The following is a 17,019-nucleotide window of genomic DNA, read 5'->3' on the forward strand; positions in this document are numbered from 1 at the left end:
ACTACAAAAGGATGCCATCTAAAATGCTGGTGAAGTCTAATCACTTATTATACAAAGAATCAAAATAATTATTATTTAAACACCTTTAGGTAACTGTTGATTGACCTGAGCTATTTTTAAATAACTTACTTCGCTTTATAATTTTCTTAAAATGTTGTTTGGTAAATGGTAATATTACCAATCATTTGGAGTCTAAGCCTTGAATCAATATTCGTTAGGACATAATAAGTAAACACATACTCGAAACTTATTAGGTATCATTCTGTTTTTTACATTCATTAAATATTTTAAACCTACAACCATATGAAGTAGGTACTGTTATTATTCAAGTTTTATAGGGTGAGAAAACCGAGACTTAGAGAAGTAAAGTAACTCGCCCAAGGTCACCTACATAGTAAGTGATAGAACTAAGATTTTAGCCAAAACAGTTTTTCTCTGGTATCAATCATCTTAATCACTGCATTAACCTATAACCTGTATTCTGGAGGAAGCAAAGTAGTAAAGGAGAGAATAAACAAATTCTTCACTTAATGAGCAAGAGGGAGAAGATTTTCCATACAAAGTCTAACGAGATTAATTGTTTCTAGATACTGATCTTTTCCAAAAAGAATATGCGACATTAATAGCAACCCTGACTTTTAAGCCATTTTCATTTTTCACTTAAAACAATTGAATACACTTTGGTTCTCAAAAGTACTAGAAAAACCATCTTGCTGTGCTATTTATAAAGGTATTGTAGAGCCTCAATCTCTAATTCCACCCTCAACCTCTAACAGATATGCTTCACACACACACACACACACACACACACACACACACACACACACGTGTCTGAGATGCAGGATCTATCTAGACAGTTTGATATTCTGGAGCGAGCAGGCAGCTGACGAGAACAATATTCATACTCTCTAATGTGCTTTCCATTTCCGTATTTTCCTCATAAAGATTACAAGCCAGGATGTCATCTTCAGTCACTGGCTGATGTTGTGGCCTGTGGGACTCGGGAGGCAAACAGACCAGGATGAGAAGCCATCTCTTCTGCTAACCTGCTGGGTTCCCTCAGCTATTCATTTAATTCTTCTGAGCTTCAGGTTCCCCCTCTGAAACATAAGAATAAGAATACCCCCATAATATTATTTTATGTGGTTCTGCCTGGGACAAGAATACAAATAGAGGTCCATATACCATATGTCTAGATATTTAACAGTAATAAATCAAGCTAACAAACTGTTAAATGAAATATGTTCTATCCTCCTACCTTGACAAATATACCTTCACAACGACAAAATAAAAAACAATATGCTTTAAAGCTATGATTTTTATATGACTAAAAGTTGGCAACTATCAAAGGCCAGGCCTTCTGTTCGTGGGCCAGCAGTATTTGGATGAGTAATAAAATAAAAACTACGCAATGCACAAATTATTATGCATTTATTCCATAACACATGGTTTGCCTTCATTTCAGCAAAATGATTAATTATATTGTTAAAAATTAAGATTTTTTACATAATTTATTTTTCATTGACCATAATGATCTAGAGAATTTCAAATGACATGTAATTAATGCAAAGCATGTACAAAATGTGAATATATTTTATCAAAATATATAAATTCAAATAAATTTGTTCATGTTTTTAAGAAAAGTCATTTCCTTCTGACATTTGATTATCAATTAAAATTTATATAAATGAATATCAAGCTTACAAAGCAAAATTATTTATTGAGTTGGACATTTTTGCTTTTTAATTTAATTAAATCTTATTAAATATTATTAATAACCCTATTCATAAATTCTAGTGTTCAGTCCATCTAGTGGCCAATTTTAAAAATGGATATCATAGTTCATACCATATGATACATCTAGACATATTTATATATAATATTTATATATATTTATAAATATACAATTTATATTATATATAAATTATATATTTATAAATATACAATTTATGTTATTTAAAAACATAATTTATATATATACAAAACTTTAAAAATAAAATAGATTGTTCTACGGAAAACGTTCCTCAGCTTCCACATAAAGTGCTGCAGATTCTGGGCTAATTGATGAATACTACATGAAGTCAATCAAACACAAAAAAGAAGAAAATGAAGCTCAATACTACTGGGAAACAATGCTTCATTATGCAAGAATTTTTACATTCCCGCTATGTGAGAGGAAGGATTTCACTAACAAATCGGATTTTTCACTAACAAATCAGCGTGTTCATCTCTGAGGTCACTAACAGCACAATCCACCATCTTGACAGCATTTGGAAGTGCTCTCTTTCATTCCAAAGTCACAGAATAAGAGATGCAGAGAAGCATTTCCTAGAGTCATGAGAGCAGATATTCAAGGCTAAGGATCTGGGGGCTCCACCCTGAATGCCTGCCCTTGAGGAGCTCGCTGTCCAGTCCAACCACAGAGGTGCCAAAGTATCTAATAAGTGTATGATCTCTTTTGTTTCGGTTTGGTTTGGTTTTGTATCTGCAATATGTAGGACCTCTAAAACACAGGGCCAGGGCCCAGACCTCTCCTGCCCAGGTCTAAAGGAAATCTCAGTCATGTGGATTAAGTACACATACAGTACAGCATATCAAACCCAACACTGTACATGTGCAATATTTAATGGAATTTAATCAGTCATTAAATTTTATGGAATTTAATTTATATTTTATAATATGAAACTATATTTTAAACATCCAATGAGAAATTAAGAGAACCTTCTATTTCTGTAGTGATAATTGTTTTTGAGATTTCCTGGCATTCATATTTATGGGCATTTTTTGGTACCTATGTGTCAGATACTGAGTCAAGGACTCGGGTTGATACAAAGATGTGGTCCCTGATCTCAGGAGGTTCACAGGCTAGAACAATGGTTCTCAACTGGGGGTGATTTGGGTCCCCAGAGGACATCTGGCAATGTCTGGAGACATTTTTCATTGGCACAACTAGGAGGGAGGTTGCTAAACTGGCATCTAATGGATAGAGGCCAGGGTTGCTGCTAAACCTCTTACAATGCACAGGGCAGCTCCTCACCACAAATAATTATCTGGCTCAAAATATCTATAGTGCCTACGATGAGAAACACTTGTCTAGAGGGAAAAACAAACCCTTTGGTAAGATCTAATGGATATATAGACAGTAAGCTATAGCCCTCTGGCAGCATAGCAAAGTAGTTGTGGGTTTATCATGGAGAGCTATTTAATCTTTGGGTCACCAGGTCTTTGAGTCTATCTTTGAAGACCAAAGATCTTAACATGAAAGTATTCAGAATATAATTCAGTCCATTTCAATAATAGCATTAGTAGGTGGGGTAAGCAGAATAATGGTCCTCCAAAGATGGCCATGTCCTAAACTCTGGAGCCTATAATATATTGTTACATGGCATAGGAGAATTAAGGTTGTGGATGGAATTAAGGCTGCTAATCATCTGCTAATTTAAAATGGCAAGATTATTTTGGATTATCATTGGTCCTAATGTAATCATAAAGGTCCTTAAATGTGGAAGAGGAGAGCAGAAGAGTTTGTGTCAGAGTTATGCAATGTGAGAAATGTTAGATCTACTAATGCTGTTTTTGAAGGTGGAAGGGGGCCATGAGCTAAAGAATGCAGGTAGCTTCTAAAAGCTGGAAAGGCAAGGAAATAGATTCTCCCTTAGGGTCTCCAAAAAGTGTCAAAGCCTTGACAACACCTTGATGTCAGCCTAGTGAGACCCATGTCAAACTTCTGATCTCTGGAACTATAAGATAATAAATCTGCATGCTTTTTTTTTTTATTGCTGTATCGCGGGGGTCACATCTCATTCTTTTTCCATGTGAGTATCCCCTTATTGCAGCACCATTTGTTGAATTGTTTGTTTAGTTCTTTGTTTGTTTGCTTGTTTGTTTGGGAAGTGCATGGGCTGGAAATTGAACCCAGGTCTCCCTGGGCAAGAATTCTACCACTGAAGTACACTTGCACTCCCAAATCTGTATTCTTTTAAATCACTAAGTTCATGGTAATTTGTTGTGCAGCAAGAGGAAACTAATACAGTAGGGCATCCAAAGCATCAATAGAATTTGAAAGGATAGAACACCTGCAGCAATGCTATCATGTGGGATATTACTGATTCATTCGTTAGTTCAATTAGAATTTGTGGACCATCCTCCTGGTTTCTGTCCACCTGGGTAATGTAGAAACTCTATTCACTTTTACTATTTGGTAGCAGTGTGGCTAATTATGTATTCCTAGTTTACTCAAGTCCATGAAGAGAAGGAGTCTCTTCTTCAATCTGCTTCTTCAATCTCCCTGACCTGAGCAGGACTGTGTTAGAGCTCTAGCCATGCTGTTAATTTTATCACCTTGACGAGTCCTATCAACAATCTGGGCATTAGTTTCCTCAGCTATAAATTAGGAGGTTGGGCTGGACAGTGAGCTCAAGGAAAAGACCTGTATCCTGGTAATCTTAGTGTCAACCACAGCTGGCACAAAGAAAGTGTTATGCATTATTTACTGAATAAAGAAACCATCTCTGTGTTGCCATAATCATCATGTTATCTCTTTCCAACAGTATATCAGCAGAGACTATAACTTGACATTCTGAAAGAGATCTAAACCTTAGAAAGCTTTATTCCATGCTTTGCCACCATTTACCCAAAAGTAATTTACTATATCAGTGTGCCTTGATAGGATTCCCATAAAGTCACAATGTCTTGGGAAGGAAAAGAAATTCTGCTACCCAGTTTAAGGACTTACACGAATAAGAAAATAAGGTCAATTTTGAATGCAGTGAACCAATCCCTGACAGGTTGTCTTCATTAGAGACAAAAAAAAATAATAATATATCAACTAAGACCCAGGAAAGAAAAGTTGGAAAACTTTTCTTTTCTGTTTTGGAAAACAGTTGGAAAACTAAATAAAACCAAAAAAATATTAAACTATGATTCCATCTCAAATATTTACTCCTATTTTTTCTCTATCTTTCTTCTTGTCCTTCTGTGTACATCCTACTAACTCACAATGGTGAGGTCAGCTGCCCTCCACCCCCATGATTATTCCCTTGTTCTGAAACCATTGTTGACCTTCTCTTTTGACATTCTAAATTGGGATCTGAGTGTGTGTGTGTGTGTGTGTGTGTGTGTATGTGTGTGTGTGTGTGTTCACCGTTAAGTATATTCTGTTTTCAAACTGTTTCAAATGTTCTCAATCAAAAACTTAAGTTACTTGATATAGTTCTTCTGTCTTAATTGTCCCCCAAATGACCCTAGAAAACTTTCACAATCCTAGGCAAGTGAAAAATACCTTTTGATTTAAAGTGAATACCAGTTATACTGCACATACAGACCTCTCAGTATTTGTATCAAATAGATTTGGAGATTTCATTTCAATTCAGGTGAAACAGTCAAAAATATTGACAATACAGAGAAAAATAAAGTGACTTTAAATCCATTAGTCACATTAAAGCAACCAAAACAAGTATCAGTGCAAACAAGAATAAAAAATAAAAGAAAGAAGGGGCCAAATTTCTGGTCCATGTAAAGAACAAAAGCCATGCAAAAAGGCATCTCCTGTGGGCAAATGTGTCAGATTTGATGTCGCTGTACAGGTCCCAATGCCCTTGGTCTCTACACACGTCACACATAAAAAAGCTGATGATAAACCTTTAAACAATATAGAATGAGCATTTGGAAGCACATGCTCTTTATGTGTTAAGTATTATATAGTTGAAAGCTACTCTTAAGAGATCATTGAAACTAGAACATAAACATAGCTTAGCATGCATACTGAAATAGATTTGATTTTTAAAACATTTTTACATCATTGGGACAATTGGAGACTTAAATGTGAACTGTATATTAGATAATAGTGGTGTAACACTGCTAAATTTCTTGAATGTATAATGGTACTATAATTATGCCAAAGGTTCATTTTATTCTAAGGTGATACATGCTTTAGAATGTAGGCATGGCATGGTATCTGTAACTTACTCTCAAGGAACTAAGCAAAGGAAAAATATGCACACATGTATATGTACATATAAGTACATATACGTGTGTGAGAGAGAGAGGGAGAGAAAGAGAGAGCAAATGTAGCAAAATGGAAAAAAAACAAGTCATTCACTGTACTAGACCTGCAACTTCTCCATGGGCTTGAAATTTTTCCAAATAAAAAATTAGGAGAAACTTTCTTCAGCCTTCAAGACCTGCATGATCCGGCCCCTACGTGCCTCCCAAGCCTCACTTGCCCTCTTCCTCTTGCTCTCCAGGCTGCAGCAGCACTGGCTTCACTCTTCCCATTACCAAGTTCCCTTCTCCCTGCCTCAGGGCCTTTACACATTCTCTACCATCCGCAAAGACCATGCAGTCCTCCTGCAACCTCACCCAACCAACTCCTGCTTATTCTTCAGTCCCAGTACAAACACCACTTCCTCCAGGAAGCTTTCCTGACCCATTAGGACAGAAGAGATCCTTCTATGATGAACTTTCATAACATCCTATATTTTTACTTTGTAGTCTTAAAAAAAGCCTTTAGAGATTTTAAACACTGAAAAAAACATTGGTCCATACCTGGCATTTGTATTAGGACCTTAATATGTATTTGTAGCATAAATGAACAAATAAATGTCTGAATGAATGAAAAAAAAAAAACATTTTTACAACCTATGTTCACTATTTCACAGCCTTGTCTCCACGGCACATGCCCAGAGGGGTATGCTATTGCTCTTAAGAAACTTCAACTTAGAACCCAGCAGGAATGATAACTCTTTATACTATTACACCAAACACTTTCTGACTGCAGAGGCATTAGCATTTCTAGTTTCTGGGCCCTCTAACGTGGCTTTTCAGAAGTAAAGGATGATGCTTCTTTTTTATTTCATCTCATTTGAGGGTGATAAGGAGGAAATTCAATGTATCAAATCTCTTTAAGCTTCATTTCTTATGGCGATCCCAGTTCAGTTTGAGGAAGTCTCAAAGCCAATAAATCTATTTCATGCTACTATTTCAAGATGTTACTCCCAAGTATTCAAATCCTATCTAAAATAAGGAAGAGGATGCATTTTATGCCCACTCAGTTTCATCATAAATGACATCATGCCTTCCCCTTAAGTTCGAATTCAGCCTTAAAAGTCTTCAGAGTGCATTCTGTCCTCTACTTTATTTAGCACAGATTTAATGTTTTTACAAAATCACTTTGTAAAATGTAAAAGTAGTTCAATTTTGAAAATTCTTACCAAGTTCATAAAACAATGGCAAATTAAGTATAACTTTGTGATGCAACAAAAATTCATAAAAATAAGTGGCTCACGAATTATCTGGTATTAGTAATTTCTGAGAATGTTGGGAAATAGCTATTATTGCCTTATATTCTTACCTGATCTTAACATTGTCAATATTCCTGCATGTGGCTGACTTCTAAACATATAAGAATAATCTAGTCAACATTAATTGCTACCTTGACCTCTTTATTGTAGGAAACTCAAACGACTGGAAATCTAATTTTCCCTTTACCTTCCATCCTGGAAGATTAGCCAAGCTTCTTTTTTTTTAAACCTGTTTTCTTAAGCTTTCCTGGCCCCAGGGGAAATGGGTTTCCAAAAGCCAGTGCTCTCTGCAGTGCTCTATCTAAAGATGTAAACTGTTTAAGAGGGTAGGAGATCCAAGGGTGAGGGAGGAGGAAATGGTCCGGCCACAAGGAGAAGGAATGTAGTATTTATTTCATTTCATGAGACATAGAGCAAATTAACATTTATGACAACATAAAAATTCACATTTACAACCATCACTATATTTCTGGGAAACAATCCACTATATTCTCTAGGATAGGTAACAGTAAGTGATTCCGGCTACACAAGTATCAAAAGCCACTATTCTCAAGGATTCTCCGCTCTGCGTCCTGGTCATAATGAATGACCCACCTTGAGCCTTCTAAAATAAGCTGACTAGTTTCGATATTTTGTTACAGAGAGAAATTATTTTCTGTGAAACTGTATTATTCTTTTTGTTAGTTAACTTTTTGTTGTTGTTGTTCGTTAACTTTTAATAAGAATATACAGAGACAGCAGTCTTCTCAAGACCTCCACCCACAGTTTAAATGCCCAGATTTCCTGCCTGGGGCGAATATTCAAAGACAAATGCACAAATGACACACACTTGAGGTTTTTAAAAAATCTCTTACACAGGAAGAATTACTGACAAGAAAGAGAGTCCTTCCATATATTTTCTAGCGTAAGACAATATTCCAGAAAACAAAACAGAACGTGAGAGCCCATAAAAAACCTGAAATATTTACTTGGAAAAACCACAAAATCGTATTAATCATCTTCCTCCTGGAGGAAGCATATCATTCAGGAACAATTTAATGGGACAAATCTGGGGTGTTGAGAAATGCCTTTTCACCAGCATCTACACAAAATTGTGTTTTGTGCTATCCTAAGTTGTTATGCAAACTTTTCCTTATTTCCAAATAATGACCAATAATTGCCTGTGTTTACCAGTGTTGAAACTGGTTCAGTTTAAATCAAGCATAAATTTAATCCATTTTTATAAATAATTAGATTTTTATTGTCTTCATTATTTCAAGAGAGTAGCACAAACAACCCTCCTATTTCTCAACTATTTAAACTGTGCCAGCAAAGGTTGGCCTATGCTAAAGGTAAATGGATTCAAATCTACAGTTAAGGAATTTTGTTCAACAAAGGCTGTCTACATTTAGATTTGAGGAAGCTTCTAGTTAAAAGATTAAGGACCATATCAGCAAAACCAGAGTAATGCGGCATTACTGTCCTTTCCAAATGGATCTCTACTTTACAAATATATGTGACTTTCCTCATAGTTCACAATCTTTTTAGACAAAATCTGTACCATAAATTATCTCCACAGTAAAGGATATCACATGATAATGGGTCATATCTCCTAAGGCTACAATGTGTGTGTTTTCTATGTTCTATGATGTTTTTAGCTTAAGCAAAATACATGAATTTATTGAACATAGTATCTAGCCTCCTCATATAAACTTATGGACTCATGACAAGTTACATGAATATATTTTTAAATAAAGTCTTATTTTTTTAAAAAGCAGGAACTTTAAAGTTAGGAATGCCAAAAGAAAGTCAAATATTCATTCAAACCACACTTTTTCCATGTTTCCACTCCACACCAAAGCACATTCACGGGTACCCATTTTGAGAATTACATGGTGCTAAGTGCTTAGAGGTTTTCAATAATTCTAGGAAAATATGTTTCTAACCTCACTGTTGTACAGTTTTAAATTGCCACCTTATGTATTAATTTAGTGTGTTAAATTCACACAAGGAGTACGCATGATACAATGTGGAAACTGGAATTTAAAAGTTCCTCATTGACGTGCATAACATCTCAAGCAATAGTGAATAAACAAAGGAGATTTCATGCACTTAAATAAATTGACAGTTAAAAGCTTTAACTATTATGAGGTCGTCATTATATCTCCTTTATTTTAAAAGATATTCTTCCAACAATAAACTCCAGTATTCCTTAATCCTCCTTCACCCTTTCCAATAAGTGAAAGCTATAGAGACATCTGAAGGACCTATTTATTGCTAAACATTACATGGAGACGTTTTATTTAGGAAAAACTCCATTACGTTTATGCTTTATATCAAAGACTGCTTACTTGAATCCTCTCTGCATTGAGAAGTGAACAGCATTCATTATCCTTTGTCTATAGTGGGTGCTTAAATAGTAGGACTTAATCAGTACCTAATTGTGTTGGCCTTTGTCCAGTCTCTACTTCAGTCTGGCATCAGCAGAAGGGGTTGAGGAGGGCAAAGGAGAATCAGGCTTCCAATGATATTTATCCCGTGAAAAGAAAAATATTAATAGGAAAAACAGCCCTAGCATTTATTCAGGAAACTGTTCAATGTCTTTATTTTGTGGAAGACTTTCTCCCTGCCTTTAAGAAGAGGCAGAGGGGCAGAAGTTTACTGTGAGGTATGTCATCACAAAGAAGTATGTGTGCAGGTGGAGAAAAGAGACAGCAAGGCAGCTTCAGGGATTCCTACCCATGCCTAGTCTCCTAATAAATAAATAATTTGGAAGATATCCTCAATTCAATAGTCAAATCATTTCAACATTTAAGAAATAAAGGTAAGAAAAGCATCTTTCACTGTAATCAACTCACTATTAAGACTTGGCATGATTCCAAGACCACTCAGCTTTATTTATGGGGCCAAAAGTATATAAACATGTAAAATTAGAATAACTCAATATTTTACCTTTAAGTTATATATTTCACATAGAAGCATTCAGATGGGCCTTTATTAGATAGAGCTTTTTAAAAGAAAAAAGTTTTAATAGAAAATAAATTCAAGGAGACAATTATCTTACAATCTCATTGTGAAGTTTAAGACACTCTGGTAATGATCAGAAATGATAAAATAGAAAATAATCTTTTCCAGAATCAATGTCCATAATACCCTGATAGCATTCACTTTTTGTTTTATTGATTTATATTAGGCCACCAAGTTTCCCAGACTGTACTTCCATTTATGATACTAGAACCTTGGAAAGTGGAAAAGTAGAGATTATGATCAGGTGAATGCCCCAATTTGAGGATCCAAGAGATGGTTCAAAAAACTTGTATGCTTCAGAGAGGACAAATGGAGGGGACAAACAGGGAATTAATAATCAAACAGGGTTAAATAATAATGCATGTCTAGAAGAAGCTGTAAGAAGAACAATCAAGGAGGATAATATTTGAACAGAAGCAACAAAAAATGTAGGCAACTTTCAGGAATCTGGGATAAATAGATAGGAGGCTTTAAAAGGCCTATGAGATTGAGCTGAAACAGAAGCAAAGTTCTAGTTGACACAGTGTCATATTTCATACTTCCTGTTTCCATACTGTGGCTCTGCCATTTACAACCTCTTAGGTGACCTCCATTCCAGCTAGCCAGAAGAGGAAAATGACATGGAGTCATGCATCCCAGGTTTAAAGGGCTTAGGAAGTAGCACATGTTACTTTCAGCCAAATTCCACTGGCCAGAATTCAGCCACATGGCACATCTAACTGCAAGGAAACTGGAATGTGGTGTCTATGTCTAGACCCAAGTAAAGAGAAAATAGGTTTTGGTAAACACTGAGCAGTGTCTTCCTCAGAGCTGCATTAAGAACAGCAAGCCAGACACACTTCTTTCCTAGTTATTACCCGTCTAAATGTGTTCACCCAAGATATAATTCAATAAGTACCCTCTACAGAAAATGAACCATTAGCCTTAAAAGACCAACGCCCTAATGCTATAAGAGCAGATGGAGGAAATCCACCACAAGAGGTGTTGATGGTAAAAGACCAAAGAAAAATACCCCAAATGGAGTCAAGCTCATCTCTTTTTGTCAGCAGGTATGAAGCAAGGAGCAGAGGCACCCTGTCTGCCTGCATACCCAAAAGTTAAACCACATACCCAAAAGTTAAACACGACTGTTGACATGTTTTGCTCACTTATATAATAACAGAAAAAATGCATACTGTATCTATTAATTGCAATAAATAGCTTTATTTTGGGGGGATATCCTGTATCAGCATTCCCCTAGCAGCTTGGGATATTTTTCTTCCTATGAAACTAGGTAGGAGTTGAAATTTGAAGGTAAGAATGTCTAAAATTTGTTTTTCTGACCTCTTTGTGTCTGTGAGGTAGACACATTATTCGGGCAGCAGTAATCAGACTCTCCCATTCTGCACTTTGAATCGGAAGCTAACGATGCTTTAAAAATGGGTAAAGAGAATGCTGTCTGGCAGAAGCAGTGGTTGCACATGGCTAAGCTCCCCGGAATCAATAGTAGTGGTGAGAACAACAGCATCTAGCGTCCTGTGGCAGATGCATTCCAAGTGGGCCAGTTCTGTTGAGGTTTTGCATGTTTTTCTGGAGTATGAAGTCTCTGAACCTAATTCTCATGACCTCCTGGTGTTTATGAGCTCCCCAATACCTTTTCAAATAAGTTCCTTTTCAGCATATGTCAACCAGAGTCCATTTTGATTTTGTAGCTAAAAAAAATAATAATACAGAAACTTTGCAGGAGAGGGTGCAAGTATAAACACTCAGAGATTACTGGGGTGGGAGGACATGTGTGGTTAGAAGAGGGAAATCTGGGATTGATTACCTGGCCAAACTGGGACAGAGTACACTGAAAATCAGATAATAGGAAGAGATGGGACTCTGGTAACAGATAGCAAGAAGTGATGAAATTTCTATCAAATTATCATCTGTGCAAACCTTTGCATAGGCATTCTCCATGCTTCCTGTTTCCATAGTTTAGAAAGAACAAGGATCTACCACCTGCCATAGATTAACATAAATGGCCCAAAGAATTCAATAACTATGGAATTTGAGGTTGCTAGTGGTATAGCATAATATAAAACATTAGAAAGATAATCTCAAAGTCTTAAATTACCAGATTAAGGCACAGATTAAAAGTCGGGACTTTTTGGGTGCACAGGTAATTCAGTGGTAGAATGCTCACCTTCCATGCAGGAGAGCTAGGTTTGATTCCCAGACCATACACCTTCCCCCCCTCGAAAAAACAAATGGGTGTATTATAGGTGTCAATGGAAGACGATGCAATTGAAATGGGTTCCATGATTTCTAATGGGTGTATTATAGGTGTCAATGGAAGACGATGCAATTGAAATGGGTTCCATGATTTCAATTGTATACCAGAATCCCAGTTTGGCAGAGATCAAGTAGTGGTGTTTAACGGACTGAAGGAAAATGGACAGCATGGTAATCAGAATGCACTGGCACTCCAGGATCTGAGTGCATAGGTAATTGATTATGAAATGACAGGGACCAAAAGAGGTAAACATCTCACTAATGGCCTACTTGATTGTACGACTGAATACACTCTAGGTCTGCAGGACAAACATACAGCTTGGGCTACCACAATACAAAGCCATAATTGCTACCTGATTCCTATGATAGATTTAGTTTAGAGACCCAGAGACCCTTAAATAAAAGGTAAGCCAAATATTCCTCAGGAAGTAACTCCTTCTCCAAAAGGACAGGCAGCCATTTACAAGGATAACTATACTTGTAAAAGAAAAATATCTTTTTATGAACTATTAAGCGCTGGCTTTGTGCTAATGGTAATTCCTAGAGATACGGAACACATGCCAGTTCCATGGATCAGAGGGGAGCCTATGGGGTCAGTTAAAACATTGTCCTATTTCAAAATTAGAATGGGCATGATATAATCTCTAATCCATTCTACAGTTACTTCCCCAGGTCCTGAGTGTCTAGTTGGAACAATTGTTCCCCTCCCCCAAACTAGAAGAATCCCCACAATGGGTCCTTGACCCACAGATAAAGTAATTATTTTTTTTTTGCACGAGCAGGCACCAGGTATCGAAACCAGGTCTCTGGCATGGCAGGCGAGAAGTCTGCCTGCTGAGCCACCATGGCCCACCCTAAAGTAAAATTTTGACAAAGATATTATGAACAGAAAATAATATCTCTGCAGCTCCTTCTATCTAACAAAATATTAAATCACAAATAAATGCTGCATCCTAGGGAAATCACAAAGAATCACACCATCATCAAAAATTAGCAATACAAGGTAAGTATGCAATTCCTATCACATCTCCATTTAACTCTCCAGTTTGATAAGTATAGAATAGAGATGGACTTGGGGAGTACTGGTGCACTGCATGAAAAATATCGATTATGCTATTGATAAGTTGTTCCATATGTGGCCCCATCAGCTATTACAGTTGTGGATCCTTTTGATTTGGCAATGTCCTCCTCTCCCCATCCAAATAATCAGACTAAGCTGAAGGCAGTTTGCTTTCTCTCAGTGAGACAATTCATTTAAGCAACGTGCCTCAGAATTGCATCAATTCTCCCTCCTCTGCTATGACTACCTAGTAATACCAATAATAATACCATGACGCTGTCATGATCCCATCAGATATTGGGTAACAGTTTCTTTACATTCCTTGTTATGGCTAAATGGTAGTAGATCATGTGGCCTGCCATCTCAGTGATGTTTCAGGGAATTCAACAGTTTGGGGAATGTTTGGATACTTCCAGAAAAATGAAAGTAGAAGTCAGTGCACCTTCAGCACCAGAAAATGAGATGAGGGACAGCTGACTTCTTTGAATTTGGAGGCAAAATATACTTCATTTGAAAGCACTGCGGTGACCCTTTTACCAAGTTATCCCAAAGACTGTCAGCTTGAATGAGCCCTAAACAAGAGAAGGTAATCTCTCTGGTCCAGTCTTCAGTGCAAGCAGTTCTGCACTTGATTCTTATTCCACAGAAGCTATAACAGTGCTTGAAGTATTGGTGACCAACCAGGATGCTCTATAGGTACTGTGTTAACCCTGATAGGAAAAGGCTTAAGCCGTCAAGTTTCTAGAGCAGGGGTTGGCAAACTACAGTCTGCAGGACAAATCCAACCTGCAACCTACTTCTGTAAATAAAGTTTTATGGGAACACAGACACACTCATTCAATTATATACTATACATAGCAGATTGTATGCTACAAAAGTAGAGTTGAATAGCTGTGACAGAGGCTACATAGCCCACCAAGCCTAAAATATTTGCAACTTGTCCTTTTACAGAAAAAGTGTGCCAGCTCCTTTTCTAGAGAAAAGCTATGTCCTTTAAAAGTGGGTCCTGACTGATACTGAATCCTGACCACTGGATACTGTATGGTGATGCCACTGTGTGGCCCTTAATGAAAATGTGTTATCTGATCCATGTAGCCATAAAGTCAAGCATTCCTAACAGATGTTCATTAGTAAGTATGAGTGGGACCAGTTCCAAGGAGACCTGAAAGCACAAATAAGTTTCATAAGCAGGTAGCTTGTAGTCCCAGTATGTCTATGCCTATTGCACTGACATCCTCCAACAAACCATACTTGTGTTCTTGGGGCATTCACTTATAACATTTCACTGAGAGAAAACAACTTGGGCTTGGTTTGCTGATTTTTTTTGCCCAAAGAAGACTGCTGTACTATTAAGCCCAATTTGATCTGACTCTAAAGGACGGTAGAGAAGGAATAGCCTTAAAATTGACATAATTTCAAGAGATTCATGCTCATTTTGCATGGAGGGAGAAATTTCCTTGGTTAAGATCTGTATCAATTCATGGGCAATGGCTAATGGCATGTCAAATGATTCCATACTTGGAATTAGTAATATTGGAGGATTGATGAAGAGGGGGCTTGAGGAAGAAATGTATGGATAGGCCTTTTGGAATCATCCCTTGTCATTAGGATATTTATAATAAGATACAAATGTTCACTAAAAGGCTTTCACTTCAAAGGAAGTTCTTAATTATCATATGAAAAAGTTAATCAGTGTGGTGCAACGGTGGCTCAGTGGTAAGAATTCTCACCTGCCAAGCTGGAGACCTGGGTTTGATTCCTGGCATCTGACCACGCAAAAAAATTTTAAAAAACTAATCAGTCAGCCTTCGTTATCAGCTATTCCACTCACTGCCTCATGAGATCACCAATAAAACTGCCATAGTGCTCTGGTAACAGTTATGGAGACTATGCCTAGAGTCAGTAGGGACATCTACTCAACACAGTAGAAATGGCTAATACCACTGTTAAACAACAATGACCAAGAAAGAGGGTGATATGGGATTCATGAAAAAATAAAAATAAAAGAATGAATGGAGAACAATAAGATATGGTAAATGTAAAATAAAATTATTAATAAAGTGGAGATAAACCCCAAATGATTGAAATGTAGGAGATGGGAGACTGAGAAGAATAAGGTTCTTTATTGGGGAAGAGCATAGATGAGGACTAATTCTAAATGTTAATGGGAAACTATAAATGTAAGTGTTTTGTGAAAATATGAAGATGGCAGATCTGTTTCTGGTTAAGGTAGAGAAGATAATTTGGGCCAATCCTCTTGCTGAGAACAACTAGAAAATCTGGAACAAATTTTTAAAAAACAAACCGAAGTCATTGGAAGGCCAACAAGACCATCATAAAATCCAAGAGAAGAGTAAAACACAAACAGAAAAGGTCAAAATTTATGTCATTTTTCCCCAAGAGGATTTTAATATATATAACAGAGGTGGCTGTGAAGCTGAGAAAGTGAGAAGCTGGAGGACTTTTGACAAGACTCCTGGATGGGAGTTCAGAACCCAGTAATATGGACATACCTTATATAACCCTAACATCTGAGGTGGAAACCCAACAGATTATATCCTAGGAGTAAGGAAAAACTGAAAATAAAGTATATTTATCAGAGACAAAAGACTAGCCCTGAGCCACCTCAATGCCCTGAACGGATTAAAGAGGAAACAAACCATTTCAGTCATATGAAATTGAGAAAATAGATGAAGAGTAAAGAAAATTATAAAGATAAGGATACATTTTTAAAAGTTGACCTATTACGTTTGTAAATATAAGAAGAGTTAAAATGCTTGACAACAATAGAATAGAAATCTGAACGGGTGTGGGAGCAAATGGTTTTAAAGTGGCCACCTTAGTAACACCCTTTCTTACCCTAACTTGCTTCCCTGCTCCCTTACTGCTGGTCCCTAGGACACAGCCCCGATAAAGCATGAGCACGTAGGTTCTTTTGTTTAGACTTTGTTTTGTTCAGACTTTGCTTTCTAAGGAACCTAGGCTCAGGCATATGGTTATGGATCAGAGGATTCAGTACTGCAAAGTGTTAGTTATCCCCAAAACTGATCTACAGTGCAATTCCAGTCAAATATCAACAGCTTTTTTCGGTGAACCTAAAAGCTATATGAAAATGAAAATAACCAAGAACAGCCAGACAACCCTAAAGGAAAAAAAGGCAAATTAGAAGGACGTACTCTACCAGATATCAAGACTTATTTATAAAACTACAGTAATATTGGTATTGGTATTGGTATGGCTGCAATGATAGACAAAGAAACAAGTGGAACAGAAAGTATCTAGAAACAGATCCATGTTTAAAGGTACTTGGTTTAAAATAGGGGTGGCATATTAAAGAAATGTTTTAATAAATGGTTCTGTGCCAATTAAATATCATTATTGAAATATATAACACTT

The 17,019-nt window shown here is 36.7% G+C and overlaps 1 protein-coding gene across 2 annotated transcripts in view; it reads right to left on the minus strand.

The window, feature by feature from the left end:
* Positions 1-17,019, minus strand: part of LOC143676488 (uncharacterized) — a 339,453-nt gene that overhangs the window by 182,681 nt on the left and 139,753 nt on the right. Inside the window, exon 1 of one of the 2 annotated variants that reach the window (XM_077151991.1) lies at positions 906-1,035. The exons of the other annotated variant lie outside the window; for it this stretch is intronic. The gene's annotated coding sequence lies outside the window, so the exon portion shown is untranslated. Of the gene's footprint in view, positions 1-905; positions 1,036-17,019 lie in introns of those variants that run through there. 2 annotated transcript variants of the gene reach the window in all.

This window comes from Tamandua tetradactyla, chromosome 3 (genome assembly GCF_023851605.1).
Source record: "Tamandua tetradactyla isolate mTamTet1 chromosome 3, mTamTet1.pri, whole genome shotgun sequence".
Taxonomy (NCBI): domain Eukaryota; kingdom Metazoa; phylum Chordata; class Mammalia; order Pilosa; family Myrmecophagidae; genus Tamandua; species Tamandua tetradactyla.